We start from the raw sequence: 23,249 nt of genomic DNA on the forward strand, positions 1-23,249 counted from the left end.
AGTAGTAGTCAAAAAGAAGGGGAAAAAAATCATTTTCTTTTGCTAGCTGTGATGAAAATGCACCAAATTCATACATTCTTCCACTTACATGGAATACAGCCGTCTGCTGTTGAATATGGATCTGCGAATATCTTCTTCCAGAGTGATACTCTGAAAACCTCCTCTAACAGAATACTGTAATCAGCTGTCAGTGAAGCCTGCTTTACTGGACATAATAACAAAGCTTGATTTCCAACACTGCCAGGCCAAAAAAACCCACCCAGTATTTCCAGCCCACATATACTTGTATTTGTTCTTGACAGAAACGCAACCATCAGTAACCCCTGTCTGCCTGCCTCCCCTGAAAAACAAATCATAATTAGAAGAATCCTTGGAAATTATCCTTGAGCTAATAATGATGAATAGAAAGAAGGTATGAAGAGAGAGAAAAGCCAGACCAGTGAAATATTGCGTATAGTCTTCTCTGCTGCTGCTCCTTATTTTGCTAGTGGAAAAATTCAGACTCTATTTTAGTCAGGGGAGTTCGGTATCATACAACTGTTCAATCACAGCTTGGCAAACCTCATTATTTCAGGAATCAGAATTTCAGGATTTCAGAAACACAGAGTTTTGCCTGAGAACGGGACGGGATGGGTATCTGCTCTGCCCTCGGGAACGGCACCGCCGGGGCTTGTGCCCGGCACAGCCCTGCTGTTCCCGCAGAAGGCAGCCCCAGGAGCCGGCACAGCCGGCGCGGGCACCAGGAACCTCTGCACACTAACAACCCTGTGGTTTTTAATCCACCATCCCGCCAGGCTCTACTTCAAACCAGGAGCCTAACCAATACTGGCTGGTTTCAGCCAAGCCTATGGTGATAGCAGATAGAACGAAACCAAGTTAATTAGAGTTAAAAGTATCCTCAAAGGCAATCTCAGTACCAAAACTCCTTATGCACATTAACTTATGTAGCATGTATTTTTAATGAGCGCAGCACTAGTCTTGGGTTTAGAAAACACACAGAGACGGCGTGGCAGCTGCTGAAACCCATTGCGCCAGCAAGTGCTGACTCCGTGGGATGACAGAGTTACGCTGCCAGTTATGGTGATTCTACCTTTATTGCATAACCCTCAGAGAGCCAAATTAATTAAATAGGTAAAGTGACAAAACAAAAGCCACCTACCAATATGCTGATTGTATAATAGAAAAGGAAATGAAAAAGACCAGAGGGCGAAAGCTCATGTTCAATTTCACAAATATGGTTAAACCTTGTAACATCTCCAGCTTCTGCTGATACTGTTTTTCATAAATACACTTTTGAAAATGCATATCCCTGTAGACAGCTAAAGCACACACCTTCAAAGCAGAGACGAATTTCACTAGTCCGAATTTGGAGTTTTAAACCCCACCCTTCCCTCTCCACACACATTCCCCAACGCGCACCGTGTGGAACCAGGTAAATGGCCAGCCGTCTTGCCCTTTGGGCACCAATATATTAAAGCACTCTGCTCATTCCTAAGATAAAAAGACCCATAAAGACTCTTAAGTCCAAAAAAACATATATAGCCATACATAAAGAATGCTGAGCTATGCCAACCAATGCAGCCAATGCCCTTTTGAGGCTGTCATTTAAATGCAGCCAGAAAATATCATTCACCGTGTTACAGTGAAAAGTAACGGGTAACTCGTCATTTTGCATTAAGTATTAATATGTTCCGGCCAACGTGGCATCAACACACAAACAAATCACATTGAATCACATGAGCTTTGCGACAACGCTTTGTAGAAATACATGACCTTTACTACAGAAAACACCCCTTAAATTAGAACATGGTATCACAACACATTTTCTAAAATGAAAATAAATTAAAAAATAAAGATATTTAAAGAATTTAGAAGGGGACATGTGACCTGATGACAACTGCTTTATACTGTAAAGTCAGAATGAAGAAAAATAATCATGCGGAATTCTCAGTTTTAACAGCGATTCCAGTCTTCAGCTTTCAGTGGTAATGTTGCACGTATAAAAATCCTCCAAACCATAATCATATAGATATACAGCATTTCCCCAGCAATAGCCAGTTCAAATGGAAAATACTGAGTTTAGGTTTTTCAATCTTTTCAAGCAGTCTTCAGTTTAATAAATTTATTAACTTCAGGACTGGAACATTCAAATGGAAACTTTACGTATTTTTGTATATCCCTGAAAGAGCAACCATATAACAATTTTAGTTTAAATTAATGTCAAAAGACTGCTTCAGGATGCACTGCAGTCTCCAAACTCCTGAAAACTTAATCTGTATTCTGCTAATCTAGGTTACTGTTTATCTTCAGGGGTTCTCCTGTAATGTCATTCCTTGATGCTTTAGATTCAGCCTGACATGATTGAAAAGGCTTCCTTTTCTTTCTTTCCCATTCATCTGAACGGCAAAAGTACACTTTTTTTTTTTCCCCAGGTTCCTCCACCCCTCCCAATCAAATGGAGTTTATTAAGGAAATTAGTTTAAAAGAAAACCCTACAGATAAACTGTGACCTAGATCAGGGAGACTGTGCCCAATTTATGTTCAAAACAATTGATTTACTTTAAAAGATGTTGTTGCATGCCACTCAAACCATACTTTCAGCCACATTTGGTATGGACCGAGTCTGTCATCTTTTATTTCTTAAAACCTGAGTTTATGTTAAGAAGGATAGAAGAGCTTCTCAGGGTCAGCTAAAAGCATACGTAACTGCACATACCAGAAAAGAAGGGCTATAAAACTGAGAAGCCCTCAAGGCCCACTCTTTTGCTGAGGAGCACCACGACCAAGCTGCTGGGTCAGCTCCCGTGCAACGTTGTCACCGCTCTGGGTTCAGTTTCGTCACCACGCAGCAGCATCCTCCCAGGGGAATGGCTGTCTCTAACCTGGGACTGCTCTAAGATGCTTCCAAATACAATATAAAACTGCATGCAGACGATTAGTTAAGAAATGTCATCCTGAAGACGACAGACACTCTCCCGTAATGCAGATACTGTCTGGGTTTGACTCTGCCTCTCACCAAGTTAACCCATGGTGGGGATGCGCTCAGCCCTGCTGCCCGTGCCAGCCTGTTTCGTGCCGACTCCATGGGGCAGGTGAGTCTGTAAGGGGAGGGGGAGCTGGTGGGGAACAGGGGGTCTCACCTGGCTGTACCTCTGAGCATCCCTCATCTCCCCTGTCCCGAGCCACAGGAGGGAGAGGGGGATGCAGCCTTCCCACTCTGCTCTTCAGTGGGCACAGCGGCCCAGAGCCTTTCTGCCCATGCTCCCACATGCATCCAAATGCAATCGTGCCAACCCTGGCCTCCCCTCTGAGGGGAGGGCGTGCAGTAAGCCCTGCCAAGACGTTCTTCCCTGCCCTGCTGTTTCTGTGAAACACACGGTTTCTGAAACCAGCCCTCCCCATTTGTGCTGTCTTTGCGTAACCTCTTGGCTGGCACATCCCACCACCTGAGCACCATCTCCTCACCATTTGCCAGGGCCCAACCCAGCGCCATCCATGCCTGACAGGGTCTATTCCAAAGGGCTTTGAGCCCAAAAGCTCTTGCTCTCCGCCAGCTTCGCTAGCAGGCTTCTCTCACTCCCCAGACCACACCATCAGTACTTTTCAAACACACATACGCAAAGACATACCTACCTTAAGGGCTTCGATCTCCACTTAAGCGCCAAGACCAGTTCCTAGTTTTAGAGAAATCTTGTTTGTTTCAAGCATCAGCATCTTAGCTAATGAGTTTTCGCTTCCCTTCTGCACTCCACAAATACCGGGCTGAGTAATGCATAGCCTAATTGACTGTTAAGGTCACTGGCCAGCTCTTTAATCTTATTTAGTACACTTTGAGACAGTTCATGAGTCATTAAGGCTTCATTCTTGGGGACACAAAGACATGTAATATACATTAATAAAGAGCGTAAATGTAATCCAATGTGTGTATTTCAGAGATTGCAAAATTAGAAAGATGGCATTAAGTATTTCTTCGCAATGTTATCATTTTAATAATGTTGCTTATTTTAATATACAATAAAAATGTTTAATTGTGAGAGCCTGTGGTGTCCTTGTAATTTGTAATGTTGCCGTAGCTCTAAGAAAATTCCTTAAGTAGTAAAAGTCACACTTTAAATACCAACTTGAAGGGAAAGAAGGGCTCAAGGGAGACCTATCTTAAAAATTCCTTACTTGAAGGGGGAAAAAAAAAGACATTTTTCAAGCTGTTATTCATGATATTTAATTTTATGATGTAAATTGTAATTCAGTGCGCACACATGTGTCAAGAACTTTGCAATACTTTCAAAAGGGATCAGCATCACTAATCAGGCACTGAAATCCAATTTCTGGGAGAATCTGGGAGCTCAAAGCTGAACATTGTAGCTAGCTTGGAAAGACCTTTGAAAAATAAAGTTAAACAGTAATTACACATAAATGTGCTTGAGAAACTTTACACCTGTCTTGACATGAATCAGATCTTTGCATGGATGATGAAATTCTTGGCATTGCTTTAGGTGATTGCGATGGCATTAGCTTAGGCAGGGTAAGAATTCAACAGCCACAAGCCTGGACAGGTAGGATAAAGGAGTTACTGACTCAAAAAAGCATGACAGCTTATCTGTTGAAAGTCTAAACACGTTAATCATTTAACATAAACAGATCTGCTGATATTTTTAGCACGGCATTTCAACTCGTAAGTAACAATGTTAAAAAAAGGACACCAGTAACCCTAATCGTATTTTCCACGGGTCCTCCCAGCCCCTTGCAGAGTGTTTCTACTAAAACTCAGACCAGCAGAAAAAAAGAAAAAAAGACAGAGAAGAGCCAAAGACAGGTAGCTGGGTTTAGGGATTAGAACAATAAAGAAATTGCTCGCAATCAATGTTTGACTGCTGGCTATGCTACAGACTCCTCCTGCAACCTTTATCTCCCTGTGCCTCAGTTCCCAGTCCGTAAAACGAAGGTGATAACGTTTCCCTACCTCACAGGAACGTTCTCAGAATAAATCCATAAATGCCTGGGAGACACTGAGACACCACTGTGACAGAGGCCATAAAAATACCTAGGAAAAAAAAAAAACAAACATAAAAATAAGTGTCATAAATTACTATAGCAGCAGACACATTCACAGACTAAATGTAAAGCAAAGGTTAAAACTTCAGTTAACAACGTGAATTTTCCATCCCGGGGAAGAAGCGATTTGGTCCAGCACGTATTCGCATCGGGACACTCTTAGAACTGTGACAGCAAGGGACAGCTTCCCCTTTCCTACTTGGACACAACACTGTCGTGACAACCCACCACCACAGACGGACGCAGCCAGGAAAGGTGTTTCCTTCACAGATCACTACCTCAATCCCTCCATTACGAGCACCACATTGAAGAGCCCCAACCACAGCAACGGACCCCAACGTACTGACAATGCTCTTCCTCAGTCTCCGTGTCCGATAACTACTGCAGAACCGAGTTCCTCCAAGAGTTAAAAAAACTTTAATTTTCAGCCTAACATTTATTCCTGAACAGCTTTCATCCATTTGTTTTCATGCCAACATTGATCCAGCAGCTTAAACAGCTTTTCCCTATCCCTGAAGTTTATTTCCCTGACGATAAAAAATGAATTACACCACCTCCCTGTCAGGGCTCATTTTACCGCCCAACCCAAGCAAGTTCTTGGAGTTTGCTCTCAGAAGGCTCCCCATCCTTGAGGTTACCCACCTCCTCTGTTAGCCCACTTCACCCTGCTCTGCCCATCGCCATTCCCTGCAGCTCACTGTCACCTTGTGACTGCACAAAGACGTGTTTGTCCAGTATCTCCAATCGGTAACACACGCCATCCTCCAGAGCTCAGAGCAAAACTGTCTTTCTCCTAATGCCTCCAAAGGTCATGACCCTGCACGCTATCAGCATGGAGATACGTCCCACTTCCATTGCTCCAGGTTCTCCAGCCCTTTCTGAAAGACATCCCGACCCTTCATGCCTCCCCGTGTCCCACACGCAGTGCTCCGAGCCCTCAGGGCACCGCTTCACCGAGCCGGGGATGTTAAAGGGAACATGCACTGTCTCCCCAAAAAACACACCTCCTATCTTCAGTGTCAACTCGGCTCGGCAACCAACGGCTTGAGCTTGATTACACCGTTAAGCATTCTCTAACGTGAGCCAAATGACTACAGCCCTCAGAAGGATAAGTGATTCAAAATTATGCAAATGTGTAGAATGCGTTATTTAGTCTTTATCATTTACAAAGTACTCATTTCGTAAACAGTTCCAGCACACTTTCAGAAAGTGTGGCAGTGCCCTGAAACCTGGGTCTCTGACGGTTGCTGCATCACGCACCGACCGCGTCCCTGGTGGGAGAGGGGAGGAATGCCGCTGGTGCGCTCCACCTCTGAGGTGGGACACGGGGCTGGGACAGCCTGCCCATCCCATGCCTCACAAACTTACTGATACCCCCACCTCACCTACCCTCTCATCCACGCACCGCCTAGAGACCCTCTCTCATCCCCTCGCAACCTGAGCAGACTGGGACAACAAAAATCCCTTCATTTTGTTTTCTTTCAGGGGAGAGAAGGCAGCTCCCCACCTCCTGGCGCAGTGAGTGGAACCAGCTCGCAGCTGGTCAGACAAGCGCTGGAGCTGGTAGGAGGGGAATGGCAAGCTCACCCCTTCTGCTGGCCGTCTGCCGCCGGATCAGACTGGGATGTATCGGAAACCTCAGCCCAGGGAACTAGAATACAGTCACCTTTCCAAGGACTCGGATCCATTTAAAACTGTGCTCTAATAACCTTGACAAACAAATATATTATGCAATTTTATGTTATGCAGCGTTGACTTCAGTGACTCTGTAGCAGTGCTTACTCTACTATATTTACTTCTGGCACACACCGGCAGCGTTCGCTGCAGTCATTCAGAGCCTGTTCCTCTTTTAAACCTGGAGGTCCTACCCTGCCAATATCTATGCACAAAGCTCCTCAATGTGCTTTTCATAGCTTTGGCCACGTTCGTCCCTCTTTCTTCTGTCCCTGCAAGCTCCCTTGTGCACAATGCATCATAAGAGATTTTTTTCCCCTCTCACACAGGATGCCAATTTTCTACTCCAGCATCTCTCCCTCTATGTCAGGTCCCCAGCTCCCATCTTCACCTGTCCCACACTGTCACTCTCCATCCCTCGGGTCAGAATTTTAGAGAAGCGCCCTGGCACCTCCTGCCAGGCTCCCTGGGGTTTGAGGAAAGCCTTCTTTTACAGGCACACATCCACCTTGATGCCCATGACTAAGACTAACATACTGAATGAACAGAAGATAGGTTATACAAATCTGTTTTCTCCCTTCCCCCATGACTAACACGATGACCATTTCGGTACTGGCTCCTCTTGCTCTCTTCATCAGCCAGTTGTTCTTGCAAGAACGGTAATCATATCTCAGTGGAATCCATCCTGCGGTAAGTGGTTTGTTAAATCCCAGGACATGTTGTATACACAGAAGGATACTTAAGCTACTTAAATGGCAACCCTTTATTAAATGCATAAAAAATGCTCGAAATTTCTGTAAGCCAACAATTTAAATTAACATCCTCCCTTAAACATATCAGTCTCTGCTGCTAATTGTTACATTGCTTTTGAATATATTATTTGGAAACCCTATGGAATTTCCTATAGTTCTAACACCCATAGTTGCAGTTGTCCATGGTATGCATGCACGTTTTCACTAAAAACTCCTCTCTCCCAAAAGCATAAGTAGATTTTGCATTTGCACAGTAGGGGCAGTTCAAACCAACTACTCTCAGCTACACCACAGGGGCACTACTGCCAGAACAGGAAAGGGAAACACGCCACCAAAAAAAACCCCAATCAATCTTTTCTACACTGGAAATATTGAGACAGAGAGCAAAGAATTTTAAAGACGAGGTTAGAAAATACTCTCAATCATATCAAGCACTGTTCAATATGCAATTGAAGACCCCTGGACACCCCTGCCATGACAGGACCTGCGCACGCTCTGAATTTCTTCGCATCTGTTTGCATGACATATATATTTAAAATTTTACACTGATTCAGTTTTGGATGCCACAGCCAACTTTATAAAACAGATGTTCTGCTTATACAGGGAGAGGGCATATAAACATTAGGCGTTTGCTGTTGAGGATTAAACATTAACAAAAAAATGTAATCAGCAGTGACGAAAGCGGTAATGGCAGTTCACGGGAGATAACCCTCTCCGTGAAGCACGCTGCAGTCTCCATCATGCTAATTTAGGTTCTTAGAAGCCTAAAGTGACTAAAGAGAGAGCATACCAGTGGGATTTTAGCACACCAAATTACACACAGCTTTCCTCCCCTCTCCCAAGTTAATCCCAAGGCCCGGGGAGAGGCTGCCGAGAACACAGCGAGTGCCACCCATGCTGCGCGTCCCCTGCAGCACCCTGGAACAGAGTGCAGCACCCACAGCTCCACCCAGACACCTCCGCAACCAGGGGCACAGGCCCCACCACCACCGGTTCTGCCAGTTTCCCCTGTGTCAAGCCCAGAAGCATATTTTTCTGAAACTCTTCCAGGCTGCTTTTTCAATCTACATGATAGTATTTACTGAAGTAGCCATGAGCATTTCATGCAGCGTTGACAACGGCAAGGAATTCCTCGTTTCTTGGTAAGCTCCCATGCTGGCTGACACAGCAAGAGGCGCTGCAAGAGGCCAAGAAAAGCTGCAACTTATCACAGGAAAATGGCAAATTGTGAGAAGCCTGCATCGCAAGGTTAGCTGCCTAGGCACAGCTTTAATAGAGCTCCATAAATACCTCAGTCTAACACTGACAGAGGTTAAAAACCTATTATCTTTCCCAAATGACAGTGTGAACATATGTTCAATCGAACACCCCGCCCCACCATGCTACAAAGTAGATTCTGCTCTTTCAGTTCCACAAATACAAACCACAGGGAGCATTTTAAATGAAAGCATTATGAAGATTACATTAGGCAAGTTTGATCTACTGTAAAACAGTCGCACACAACATTAAGAGGGAGAACAACCTTTAACACCTGCTTTCTCTTCAAACATAGCATTATCTCTGTGCATGGCTTGGCTCTTAATGGGATGAAATCTCAAGCTAAATTGCACGGCTTACTCCACCAGCAAAGAATACTTTAAATGTTTGGGACCTAGTGGCCCACTAATACCGAACTGGTGAGAATATTGTTCTAAAAGCGTATACTCCGCTGAGCTGCTGGTCTGGCTGCCGCCCTGCAGCACGGCTCGGCTCGGCAAAGGTTTTCACCCCATTGTGAAACGTTGTGACACCAGAGGAGATGCGGCAGCTGGAAAAGGACTGCGCGAACCAAGCAGTGTTGAAAGTCATCATCATAAATATTCACAGGCAGACTGATTTGTTTTCCTACCAATAGAACATTGTTATTCACAAATATTAATTAGTTTCTAAATACCACCTGTTACTCAGCCCTCCCTTCCGCTGCCTGCCACGAGGCTCCCTGGCTGCGGAGGCTTGCAGCCCCTCCACACTGCTCGGGGATTTAATGATGTTTCGACTTCCACAGCTCACTCAGCTACTGGGGAGGAGAGGCAGGGAATAATTACTTACTCATGTCTTTCTCTGCCGACCTCTCTGGAGGATGAAACGAGCAACTTTAATGGCCTCTGAAGGGAGCCTGGTCCAGCCCGTCTCAGATGGGAAGGATGACGACTGCACTGGTATGTCTTTGGAGTGGAGAATGGTTTTAAAGATCCAAACTTCAAAGATCTCAACGAGGGGAGAGTTCAAGCTCAAACACTCTCCCCACTGGAGGTAGGAAAGCTTCTAATGCAATCACTCGCGTTTCCAGCCATCGCTCACACTTCAGACAGAGCTGAGGTACCAGGAATTGCCTGTCACATCCTACAGTATAAATAAATCTCCGTCTGCCAGCAGGAAAGCTGTTACAAGCCTAAGCAATTTTCTTTGGATTTCTTTAGACCACTTCCTCAAAGGATCTCTCTGAGGGTAAGAGGTTCAGGTGTAAGCAGACGGCCAACGCCAGGTACACAAGGTTCCTCCTCCCCACTAGCAATGGCAAACATGTTCCCTCCTCCTCCTCCTAATTATACCCATCACCCATAACACGAGAAAGTTGGGCAGAGCACTGATAAAATGCACGAGTTGGCAGCACACTTAAGGTTGAAGAAGTGACACAGGTGAATGACTATGTCCTGTTTTGGTCTCTCTACAAATCCTGGATGTAAGATCCCTCAGACCTCTGAAACACGCCCATCCTGCTCGCTGTCAAGCAGAGGCAGCTACAGAGGACAAGCTTAATTTGGCGAATTCAAATAGAGAGATATGGGACTGCCTCCTTGAGTCAGGGTTCTCACCTAGTTCCATTGGAAGAGATGAACCCAAAGCATCCTCCTCACAGACATCACCCAAAAGACTCAAGCTCCAAAACCCAGCATTTGGTATTTCCATCGTCTTCGGAAGGGGTGCTGCCTTTTCAGTGCAGGTGCAGCATGAAGGTTGTTATCCCACATCTGACAGACTTGATACCAAGTACGCTTCCCAGGGAGGAGACACGATCTATTCAATACACCTTCCTACAGCATCAGATTTTTCTTACCAGGTACAGCATGATTTCACTGGTACCATCCAATCTGAATACTTCTTAACAGGCTTTTTTAAGATTTTATGCATCATGCTATCAGCTCTACAGAACAGATACAGAGTAGTACAAGTAATAAATAGCAGTTTTAAGATGAAAAAATCAGAGCAGTTTCTGCTGGAAAACTTAACTATAGGATAATTTAACCTTGTCCTTGCAAAATACGGAACAGGGGAGTTGCGGCCAGGGTTTGCTATCCTAAAACTCCTACTAGGCAAAAACCCCTCTGCAATAGTCCCTGCAGGCAGCAATAACCCAGGATTATCAGGATTTTCTGAGAGTTTGGTTAACCTCATGTTCAAGTTCCTAAGACTGTAAAACTCACAAGTGGGAGGGCAAGGAGCACGCAGGAATGTCTACAGTCATTTCCCCAGTAACTGACAAACATGGTGCTGAATTTCTTAGGGACTTGAACGGCTAAAGCTGAAGTTAAGCTTCACTAGAGCTATATTTAGTTCTGCACAAATACAAATTAGGAAACACTTTCTTCCCAGTTACTAATGCAGTGTGACAGGAAACAATTATTTGCTCAGTGTCTAATGTTACCTTTGGTGAATATTTGGCTTGCAGAAATTGTAATATTGTATAATAAAGAACCAAGCTGATATTCTGCAAATCAGTGAGAAAACCCATTTACGGAGATGAAGAAACATTTGATTTGCACATGTCTGAGCTACACTGGTCTTAGCTATGCAGATAGAGTTAGTGTTGAGGCATCTTTTGCTTTGATACTAAAGTACAAAGTGAGTTTGTTTTCCAAATCGTACATTAATTTATTCAAGAAATCTGTGGATATCTAAAGAATATCATGGCTTCTCCAAAGTGTAAAACAGAGCTGGGCAGAAAGACAGAACAATTTAAAAAAAAAAAAAATCCATCTTTTATGATTTCAAGTGCCAGTTTATCACTATGGAAAATGCAATTCTGGGTCACAAGGGAGCTCTCAGCTCAGCAATCACTTCAGACTTCAATGTCTACAAAACACAAAAGACAACAAAATGCATGATTCAAATGAACGGCTAGTTAGACCGTGGAGAACCATGCCACGATTGTATAGAGGAATCGCACGTGCTTCAGAAGAGCTCAAAAGGGCTGCACTCAAAAAATCCTAGGCATGTGGCTGAGAAGAAACCCCGCTCCTGATTACTGCAGCAAGAACACCAACTAACAGGCTTGGAGTTTCCAAGCCATCTAAGAAGCATCCCTACACACTAGGGAAGTTAAGAAACCATACAACACTGCAGCAGAAACAACATATCCGTCCTTTTGGCACCGCTGGGCAAATATTTGCAAGGCCCTTTACCATACTGAGTCACGCAAGTATTTCTAGAGCTGGAGGAGTTGGCATTTCGTGCTTGGCTTAAGTGATTAAGACTCAGTATAACCAGAGAGATGCACTGAGCACCTGTGTCCTGACATGCTGGTGACATTTCCAGTTGCAGAACCCTTCGAGATGGAAGGCGATGAGCACTCGGCACCATCCAAAAGACCACCACACCCAAGACTTTTTTAGCCAAAGCAGGACTACTAAAATAAACACGTATCTCTGCCTAATCTTCCACAGCTTGCTTCTGGAAAAAAAAAAGGAATGAAGCAGATATTCAGTTTCTTGGTAGTGTTTTGTACAAGATTATCTGTTATTTTGGCAGTAGGTTCTCAGGAACAGGTCAAACAAGGAAATGCGAGTTCTGGCCACAAAGCAAACATATGTCTCACCATAAGCCAAAACATTTCTTAAGACGCTCCAATTCTGAGCAATCCCCTCTTACCTACAGCACCAAGCATGACTAATTTTGATGAACAAGTTCCAAGGCTCTCCATGGAGAAGTGACACCTCTACTACTCCCACCTGTATGAAATCCAGGAACACTGTTCATATGCTTTACCTTCTTTGAGAATCCCGTGGCAAGGGGAAAAATTCACGCCCCAAATGCCTATAAGGTCAAACGTATCAAAACTTCTCACGTGAGTTCACCAGCAGCCAGAGCTGCAAACCGAAGATGCCTGTTTAACTGTGTCCTTGCACCCAACTTGCACTCAGTAGGCACAATATTTTGCCTTGGGGAACTCAAGGTTTGATGAGGAATTTGACTTCTGATGCCCTTAAGGACCCTGCCTGTGATTTATTTGCTACATTTTTACTATAACAAGGTAACTCCTACAGTGCTTTATGTATTGATCAGCAAAAACAGAGCTGAAGTCAAAGACTGTTATCTTGTCTACGCTGCTGGGGGCGGGGGGGGGGGGGCTAAATTTTTTTTCAGATATATCCAACTAACATGCTACCATTTCATCCGAGCACAGCTGAACACCTCACCCTCATTCCCAATACTGTCAAAGGAGCAGGAACAATCGCAAATCTGCATTGCAGGGGTTGAGGAGGTGCACGTCGATACGCAGCCCACAGCTCTTGCCGAGTACCGAAGGGCAGCAGCGACGTCATCTTGTTCAGAGATGTACTGGATTAAAGGCTTTTCTATATTCCAGCGGTACCAACACAGCCAGACTGGTAGGCCAACACAGGCATGAGCCTGATAAAACAAGATGTGGCTGAAGCTCGTCGCGCAGCTGATGCAATATCAATGTATTTTCTCACTGCTCTTGTGTTATTCCTGTACACACAGCACTGCAGCAATGTTCTCGGTGACTAAACAAGAACAGTCTCTGTCAAACTTTGCCAAAGAGACCCGACTGGACTTTCAGCAGTGAAGCACACGTAGGCCACATTCACCTTCTAGTTGTGTAGAAGCTTTTATTAAGTTATTATATGACTCTACACTTCTCCTCGGCTGTTCTCTCAAAAGACAGGACAAAAAGCAAAACAAGACTCCGGCTTGGGAACAAGATGAACAATTTCCCTGGAACTGACTTATTTTTACTAGAAGTCTCCTTTCCCCCTCCATCAAAGACTCATCCTCTTACCCTCTTTATCACAGTGCTGAAATAATCAGGAGGAAAAGTAGGAATCACCTTTCTGATACAGGTTGCCACGTAGCACCTGCTCTCCCCCCTCAAAGAGCTTTTAAACAAACGCATAATGCAAATGGAGTCTCCAAGAACTTAACAGAGGTTTAAGGAATGAGGAGACAAGGATGACAGGCATACAAATTACCATTAGCTACCGAGTAATCAAAGGGATAAAGACACATGTTTTAGGAATTAAGAGCAGCTAATTATTAGGAATTAGGATTAGAGTTATTCTTTTTAAGAAGAAACTAACTACTACACATGGCCTACTGTGCCTTTCCTTGCACGCAGAGAATTTAGCACTGAATAGGATGCTTCAGCAATGACTCCCGTTTCATCCAAAGCATCCATTCCCTAAACAGCCAGCCCAACCTTGGAGTCTCCCAAGGGTAAACCAGAAGGAATATTTCATTCTTTACATAAGATCTCAAAATCCTAGCTCTCCACATTGTATAAGTCACGGTAACACCATTGTCCGAGAAAAACCTGTGCTGATACTCAACTAGCTCAGAAAAGAGAAAAGGAGCAGAACGTGGTTACTGCTGTTTTGTCCAGGATGAGCTAGAAAGGAGCACTCTCCAAGCACTGCTCAGTGGTTCCCCACCTCCACTTTTGCAGAATTTTAATTCCGCATCGAGCAGACTCTCATACAGAACTGACTTCAAGGGAGTCTAGATGACTTTGAAGGTTTCTAAAACGAGAAGACCACACCGGTATCTTGTCAAGACCAGAAGAGCAGAACACCTCTAGCACACGGGTACAGAAGTGAACTGGAGATAATAAAACGTCCAAACTACACTACCAAATGAACTTGCAAGAGTGCCACTGATATGACAGACAGCATGAAGTCAGGACTAGTGTTGCTCTTTGAGGATTTGAGGCTCTCCGCCTTCGGTTGTCCAACAGCTTACTCCACAGGACAGTAAATTCTGACCGTAATGGAAAAAAGACTTTTATGCTATGAGAAACAAATGTTACAGAATTAAGGCAAAAATATACAATGGAAAGGTTTGTTTCTTTTTAATCCATTGCAATTCATTTGATCAGCCTATCACAACAGAATAATCTTCCAGTAGCTAGCGTTAACATCTTGCTACAGCATAAATCTAAGAAAAGCAATAAACAGCATGAAGGAAAATTTCAGAGGAACTATTAGATCAAGTTCACATTAGTGTTGCCTGAAATGTGTCCTCCATTGCACCCAAGAGCTGATGTTTATCTGTCTCTCTACAAGGCTTTTGACACAAAGCCCAAAGACCCATAAGAATGCATTAACACTGGAAAATTAGCAGCAACATCCAAACCGGCAAACAACCACCACCAGCAAACCCTCATTCTAAGTATAATCAAGCTTTCTTAACTGCTCCACAAAACATATCTCCCTTAAAAGGGTAAGAAAAAATTAGAAATAAAACAGCATCAATCTGCAAGAATCCAAACGGTTTTCCTGTCAGCACCAGCAACGCTGCTGTCCCAAACAAAAGCTGGAATTGCAATAATCATTCAGACTGGAATATCCAAATCCCTGACAACTGTCTAAAAGTGAGCTGCAGCTTAAAAATAAAATACACGTGTCAAAGTGAAAATAGTGAACACGCTTACTATATCACACATCCATCAGTACAGAGCATCTATTATAAACACATATTAAACGTGGATAGATATACTCACGAAATCGACAAGCATATTTTTAAACAAAAAAACAGCTTTCCCCACTCCCATACCAGAATTATCATGAGTTATAATCCCCAGTGAGTGATCTGCTATAACAGAAAGTATTAAAATAAAGAGCACTTTAAAAAGTTATTTACAACACAAACACTCTATTTTTTGCTTAGTAAAATAAGCCAAAATCCTGTCTCAGAGCTGCCTCTATTTCAATTTTATATATGTGAATAAAGCATCAAAAAATGGAATATATTGATAACAGTAAAATAAATGCATTGCATATCCATTTTGCTCTACAATTCCACCTTTAGATCATCATGCACTGAAATATTTGTGTCTTAAACTCACAGAGAATTGAATGTGACACCAAACGTAACCAACACACTGCAACACAGATTTCCACATTAATTATAAAGGCTGTATCAGCACTACATATTTAGAAGACTATTAATGGTACCGCGTACTACAGTAACCACAACGATCAACTCTGGATAGTCCAAGTTCTTATTTCTTGTAATCACAAATACAAGAAATTGTTATTTTCTTGTAACATGCTTATACAAGTGACACCGAATAAAAGAATCTCCCGGATACATGGATTTGTCTTTTCACATTATTAAGGGTTTTTCCTTGAGAAGCCAAATAAGCGTTTACTTTTAACATATATTTAAATAATGTCTTAAAGTAGTAAATAAAAATTAAGTTTTATGTTTCTAAAGCATTACAACATATTTTATATATTTATAAGCATGCATAACATTAAAATGAATTTACATATCAAAAGTATTCAAATTTAATATACGTTAAAAAAAACCCTACATTTGCTTCCCATGCCTTAAAGAGAGGCAAATCACCAGGGTAAACTACTGAAAGTAATGCACTAAACCAACTCTAAATAGTGATTGACCTTTTTGCCTGATGTAGAAATAGCTTTTTTCCTAATTTCAGTCTATTCAGTTAATTCAATTCAATGACTGGATTTGCTCAAAATAAGAAATCAATTAAGAAATAACATAGCATGAAGATTTGTTTTCATTTTCCAATCTAGAAATAAACACTAAATGCAAGAGGATGAGATCTACCACTTACAAAATCCTCCAGGGCCAAAACCATTTTCCAGTCGCTATCCAGAATTAATACCATAACTATTTTAAACTTTGAAAGCACTCCCTTACCAATTTGAAAAGCAAAATGCAGTAAGTTTGCTTTTGATTTGTGTATCCAGTAAATTTAAGAAAACCGTAGTTAACAATTTAATATTGTTTCATGCATTTTAACCGAATTCAAATTTCGACATCAACACAACTATATATTCAGCACTCAATATATGTTAAACAAGTATTTTACTACCAAAAATATGAGCATGAAGGATCTGAATGCTTATTTGGCATAGTTAGACAATTATAACGTATGCTTACAATGTTGACAAAAGGTGTTACCTTACTGTAAAAGCTGTACTTAGCAGCAAATCAAGGCAATCTAATAATTACCAAACTACTAATAATTAACCTCTCCTTTGAGAAATGCAACAAAGTAAGATCAAAGTGACTGATTTACATCAAAGTTTCTGCTTGATTTACATCATTATTTAAATCATGTTACAGAGAACAAGATATTTATTACAAAGTAGCAAAAAAAGAGTGGAAAGATTTAATGAACTCTGACAATGATCTCTATTTTTAGCCTCATCCAAAATTCACCATGGATTTGGCAGAAAAATGTCTGAAGATCCTTGAGCTACCCTACAGGTTGTGTGGCTGTTACAGTCTTTAATTCCAGAATATTCAGATGGCGTAAAACTCAAGAATGAGTTTTTGTACAATTACTTGGGAGCTGGAAAGGCTGGGATACTTGGATAGATTTCAGCGTACCCCCAACCACACTCGGATCGTGTTCCTGCTGGTGCATGAAGCCTCCTAAGTACCTCCTACTCATCCGTGCACCAACAAGTACCATCTCAAAGCGCTTCAGAGCCCGCGGTGGGATTAAGCAAAATATCCCAGAGCTCCGACAAAATCTTTTACTGATGAGGGGAGTAAGGAGGGAGGACAACCTCTTATCTCAGTCACGGTATTTTTCCTTTATTACAAGAATTAAAGAATTACGAGGAATGTACAAAGTTAATGCAGACAAATGATTTTTTTTATCTTGCTAGTATTTTAATTAAAACCTTTTGTCATGTCTGCTAAGCAAGTTCAAAGTGTTGCAACGCGGTTGCAATGGGAACACAGAAGTCTTGTTATGCTTGGGGGAAAAAAAAAAAATGTTTTCGACTTTTACCAAATCAGCAACTGTAATTACTACAGGAATAAATCAAATTTATAGCAGGCAAACACAAGGCATAATCATTTTTTGTGTGGCCATAAATGAGTTTATTTTTGTTGCAATGTGATAAAGTTTAACATTTTCTGCATGTCAGACAGACTATTTTGATAGTATTCTTTACATTTCCTCCTTATTAACAAGATGAAAAATTTGCTATTAAGATATGCAAGTCATCTCAATACATCTTGTTACTGGATAAGCTTTAACAAAATCTTAAAGCACTTTTTTCTAACCACATTAACACAATAAACGCATAGAAAAAATTCTTGCTTTGGTACTAGACAGTGTTCTGTTCCTGCAAAATATCAAGTGGAATTCAGCAAACTGCAGCAAATCAGTTGGTCTTTTTTTAAAAACAAACAAAAAAAAAATCTGTTCAGAATGCTACAACAGGGAGACAAAAGCAGTTTTAATTTTCATTATTACCAAAGATTATTTTTTTCAATTTAACTGAATGTGAGACAAAAATGTTGCCTTTTATCATGCCAAAGTCTACCTCTGCTATTTAAAAGTACTTCCACATCTCCACTTTCCCCACTAACCTTTTGTGAAGAACAATTTCTGATTGCTAGGCTATTTTTCATTTGCCTACCTCTATTCATAAAAATAAAAAAAAGGGAGCGTGTAAAATGGCAGATTTGAGAGACTGTTAAATAACTTGAATAACTTACATACATAAAACCGACTACGGTTCTGCAAAACCTAGAAGTAATGTTATCAAAATATGGGATCTCTTCAGTGTACAATGGCACTGCTAAGCGTGGAACAGCTCGAGCGCTCATTGGCATCAAACCACAATAGCACGTCACCAACACAAGTTAATTTGTTCTGTGCTTGAACGTCAGTTTTGAAGAGTAAATATGTACGTGCACATGCACACGTATGCATTTGAGCACATATACAAAGGCTGCCCACAGTCAAATAAACCTGACAGCTCCTTCCTGAAAAAAAAGCAATTATATGAGAACGCATAGTTGAAGTCAGCAGAACAGTTTGGACCAAGTTATCCAAGAACTCTCCATTTACCAAATTCAGCTTCTCGTTGACATGGGCTGGCAAATTACCATGGAAAGATACAGCGGAAAATACTGCAGGTGGGCTGTCACCTCCAGTGCCGGGAGAGACGGCTGAGCGATGCCACCGCAATGGGAAGGATGGCTCTGAAAATGTTTCTGCAAGACCGCTGCGGAAAGACCTTTATCAGCTAGCGACTATAAATTTATTTTCTGCAAAGGAACCTTCTGGCATAATGTGCGGAGAAAGGACATAAAACGCAATCTGTCTGCCAATGAAACTAAAAAGCAAACGCGAAGGCGGTAGAGGCAGCATATTTTGTTGAAATATGTAGATATGCCACTTAGATCTCAACGCATGCCACTGTCTGACACCAAAGGGTGAAATGTTCTGATCTCAGCTGACAGTATTTATACTGAGAAAACCTCCAATATTTCATTCAAAGTTCCCAAAACGCTCATCATCCTCCCTCCAGAAGCAAGAGGGTGGGCCGAGAGCCCTCTGCAAGGCTGGCGAAGAAGCAACACAGAGCCTATGGACCATCTCGCCAGCATCGCTTGCTTCCATCTTAACCACACTCTTCCAGAAGACAATTGAGGACCGTGGAAACTAAATTCACTGTGTTTTCTACAGCAAAAGAGTAAATAAAATCTTTCACCAAGAAGGACCACTGCAGCCCACACGGCTCACAGGGTAGGAGCCCGGCATCACCTGCACCGCTGGCCCCGGTGCAGGAAGACCGGGACTCTGCAGCAGGGTAGATGCTTCTACTTGCAAACAGATTAAGCAAATCGCATCATCCAGAAACAAATTTACGGATTTGGCTTTTTCCTTTATCCTCACCTTAGCTAGATAATTTGTGTAACCTGTAATATTAAATAAAAGCCATGCAGAACAGCAACCATGTCTTTTATGAATAGTTCTTAAAGAAGTAAAAAAAAAAAAAATAACCAACCATCACCCTCTAATCTAATAAAGCTGTTAAACAAACCCAGTAATATTCCATCAAATAGGCATGCAGAACTCTAATGCAAGTTAAACAGACACATATACAGAAAAAAAATTAGGATCTGTGTAATACAACTCAATTTTCAGCAAGGCAATATTAAAATATAATTAGCTAAATGTTTTAAAATACAAATACGAAGATTAAGTAACACTGAAAAAGGGCACAGGATCTAAAGGGCAATGGATCTAAAGACACACTTTTAAATATTTAAGCCAGTTTTTGTCCTGAGGGCACGGGATCTAAAGGGCAATGGATCTAAAGATACACTTTTAAATATTTAAGCCAGTTTTTACCCTGAATTTTTATCATCCTATTAACATAAGTTTATACATTTTGTATAATAAGTTTGTGCATTACAATGTTTTTTTTTTCAATTGTTTAATCTTCCTATTTCTGTTTTTTAAACATCCAGCAATTGCTCAAGCCTCTGGGTGTATTTATTTTAATTAAATAACGAAACCAAATGAAAAGCTTTTGAATCGTTTGAAAGAGGAGACCACTCAGAATCTTCCTCCATGTGCTGCAATAGCGATCTGTCGGATACATCCCCAGAGTAACCCCCGCCAAAGACAATAGCTGCGCCAACAGCAATTTGTCTGCATTGTGAAGGGAAACGTTTAACAAAACACAACACACAAAAAAAAAAAAAGGAGAGTAATTTAATATTTGTATTGTGTTTCCACAAAGAACCGCTGATGAGAGCGAGTATTAATGGATGGGGTAGCACCTTCCACGCCATGCCCGTACGAGGGCACACTCCCACAGCCCGGATGCAACAGGGGATGGACACACTCCAGGACAGACTGACGCTCCAGCTGTATAGTCCTGCCCTTCCTCCTCTTTAATCATTTATTCCATGGAAGACGGATGTTGACATGCTTTGGTGAAAGACTCATCCCCCATCAAAACCCAAGCAAGACACTGCCTTGGACAGCCTCTCCCACGGGCCAGCTGGTCCTTGCTCTACCGGCTTGCCAAAGCATCACTTCTCCTTCTAACACCTCCTGCCAATGCGCCTGTGGTATGAGCCTTCATTCCACATCCCATTCACCAGCTTCACAGTTTTTTGGTTTGTTTGGGTTTGTTTTTTGGTTTGTTTTTTTTGTTTGTTTGTTTTTTACTTTTTGTAAAGGTACACTCCAGTCTGTGGCCACATCAACTTATTCATGTGGAGGCCAGTCTCTAGGCTCACCCGGCAGCGGCTAATTCCAGGTTCTACCCTCCCCTCCACCCGCTCCTATTCACTCCCACAACCAGATCAGCGCAGTTCCAAACACAGGAGGTAAACAGAAAGGCTTAAAAGGCTTCCTCTCAGTATCCAGCCAGAAAAATATCTTCTCAATATTTATGCCTTTTCAATGCAACCAATTTCTTTTGTAACAACAGGCTGCTTTTGAGGTAAACGCCTTACACTGCATTAGGGCAACAGACTCAGCAGCACTTTAGATGCTGTTAAAAGAGGTTTTCTAAAATCCTACATAAATGCACAGGAACTGCACGTGCAAGGAAGAAAACAGGATCTCTGTGGTCTTTCAGCCCACCACTCTTAACAGTGTACATATTCAACGTAGACAAAGGCACACAACACTCAAAACTACTGCTTCAGAATGGTATTTCATAACATTAATAAATGCCAAAAAAGCACAGTGGTATTTAGGAAAGACTTTTTTTTTTTTGTTAAATAAGCTTACACTGATTAGAAGGTTTTTGCCAAACTCCCCATTTTATCTAACAGGCAAATGCAAGTTCTAAATAAACTGCAAGGCAGTATTTTAGGGAGGCCGTTTTTGTTCACGTACATGGATCTAGTTATTGAATACAAGCAAAGTGTAACAACAGTAGTAGCAAATAACCAATTTCACATCATACAAATTGCCCTGTCCGTTTAGGAAATAACCTGGAAGTAGTCTCCTTCAGCAGAGACTGCAGACAACTTAGAAATTACTTGTTTTCAAAGTCTGAATAAGACCGAGGGACAAGCGGTACCCATCTGTTCACATGCAGCCTATCCAAATGGCGCTGCTGGAACTCACATGATTTTTCCTCCCCTTTAGACAACTTTAAAGTCACATTTGCTTTAACTCTATTTCTCCTGTGCTAACAGACAGCCTTTCTGGATATTAGGTTTCAGCATCAATTTCACATCTTTATATTAGTCTCACCTAATTTTCAGACTTCCACTAACCTATCGCAGAAATCTGGAGAAATAATTTCCCAGAGTGAATTACTTATTAGAAAGCAAACATATCAATGAAAGAGCCCAAACTAGTCACCGTGTGAGGCCAGAGTAATATTCCCAGCCCCGTGATTTCTCCCAGTAGAATTTGTCAGATCACTTTGAACTACTCATGAACGCTGCCAGTGATTTTTTTTTGATAGCCAACAAAGGGGCAATTACACAGTAGCGCCAAGACACAGCTCACATTTTGGGAGGATTTCACCCAGAAACATGCCACTGATATTCCCATTTAAGCTCTCCCAGGGCCCTATTACTTCTTGGTTTTCCAGTAGTATTCAGGATTGCTCTGGCATTTGAAATGAAATCAAGCAGTAACGAGCCACAGCTTCTCAAAATTTGCTTCCTTTTAATTATGACAATACAGAAACTCATGCTAAACCATTCAGCTATCTACCTGGTTAATTTTACAGCTGTATTCACACTCTGAGTGAATCACATTTAGAAAATTATATATATTATATATAAACATGGTATGACATTCTGTCAAGCTACTTTTTATTATGTAATTCCATCCTTAAAAAGACCTGAAGATAGTTTAGACAGTCATTTGGAAATTTAATCCTGGGACAGATGTCTAAAAAATGTCAGAGAATCAACCCTGATCATCAGAGGAGTTTCCAAGTGGAGGGTAACTCCCCGCTACCCCAAACCTCAGCATTTTGGCTCATGGGCTCCTGTCTGGCACCGGGAGCACTGCTGGGACAGAACAGGCTCCTGCACCAAGACCAAGGTGACTTCCAAAATCAGCAACCTGTCCCCCAACTATCCCTCCTCCCACACACTTCATTTTGGGGCACTCTGTCCTAATGTTAAGAGCCCCACTCAGACATTACACCTTTACTACCTTGTTTCATGGCTGCCTGTTATCATCCAGCTTGCTTTCATTGATTCCCAGATTTTCAAGAGAAAGAAGAGGTGCATAAAAAAAGCAATGAAAGCCCCCTGTAGGGTGACAAAAAATGCGAAGTATTAACCCAACAGGTCATTCCCAGGTGCACGTGACACCACGGGTTGTGCATATCAAGGCCAGAGAGGACCACCTGCCCTCAGGTATCACAGGCTCCCCAAATTAACCCCAGGTAGAAAGCTAATCTTCAAAATAATCAACGCCTGCCCCCCAAAAGCCCCTCAGTTCTCCAAGTTCCTAATCATGCTAGAAAACAAAAAATAAAGAACCACCAAAAAACCCCACAGCTCAATTTTATCTTCTGATAAATGGCCAGCGGGCAAAGGAGACCACAGTTCCAAGCCCTCACCCCAAAACACCCCATCCCTACCATGGGGTATGAACAAGGCTCCACCACAGCCAGGAACCACCAGTAGGACTCACTGCCACTCTGTCAGGTTTATTTGGTAACAGTCCTACCTTCTCCCCCAGTATTAAAACTCAGCAACTTATCTCCAAACCAA

General features: G+C 42.1%; 1 protein-coding gene across 18 annotated transcripts in view; it reads right to left on the reverse strand.

The window, feature by feature from the left end:
* Positions 1–23,249, reverse strand: part of PTPRF (protein tyrosine phosphatase receptor type F) — a 396,994-nt gene that overhangs the window by 297,040 nt on the left and 76,705 nt on the right. For 16 of the 18 annotated variants that reach the window (XM_063344836.1, XM_063344846.1, XM_063344844.1 and 13 more), the window contains exon 2: positions 4,961–5,041. The exons of the other annotated variants lie outside the window; for them this stretch is intronic. The gene's annotated coding sequence lies outside the window, so the exon portion shown is untranslated. The remainder of the gene's footprint in view (positions 1–4,960; positions 5,042–23,249) is intronic. 18 annotated transcript variants of the gene reach the window in all.

This window comes from Chroicocephalus ridibundus, chromosome 8, assembly GCF_963924245.1.
Source record: "Chroicocephalus ridibundus chromosome 8, bChrRid1.1, whole genome shotgun sequence".
In the NCBI taxonomy this organism is placed as follows: domain Eukaryota; kingdom Metazoa; phylum Chordata; class Aves; order Charadriiformes; family Laridae; genus Chroicocephalus; species Chroicocephalus ridibundus.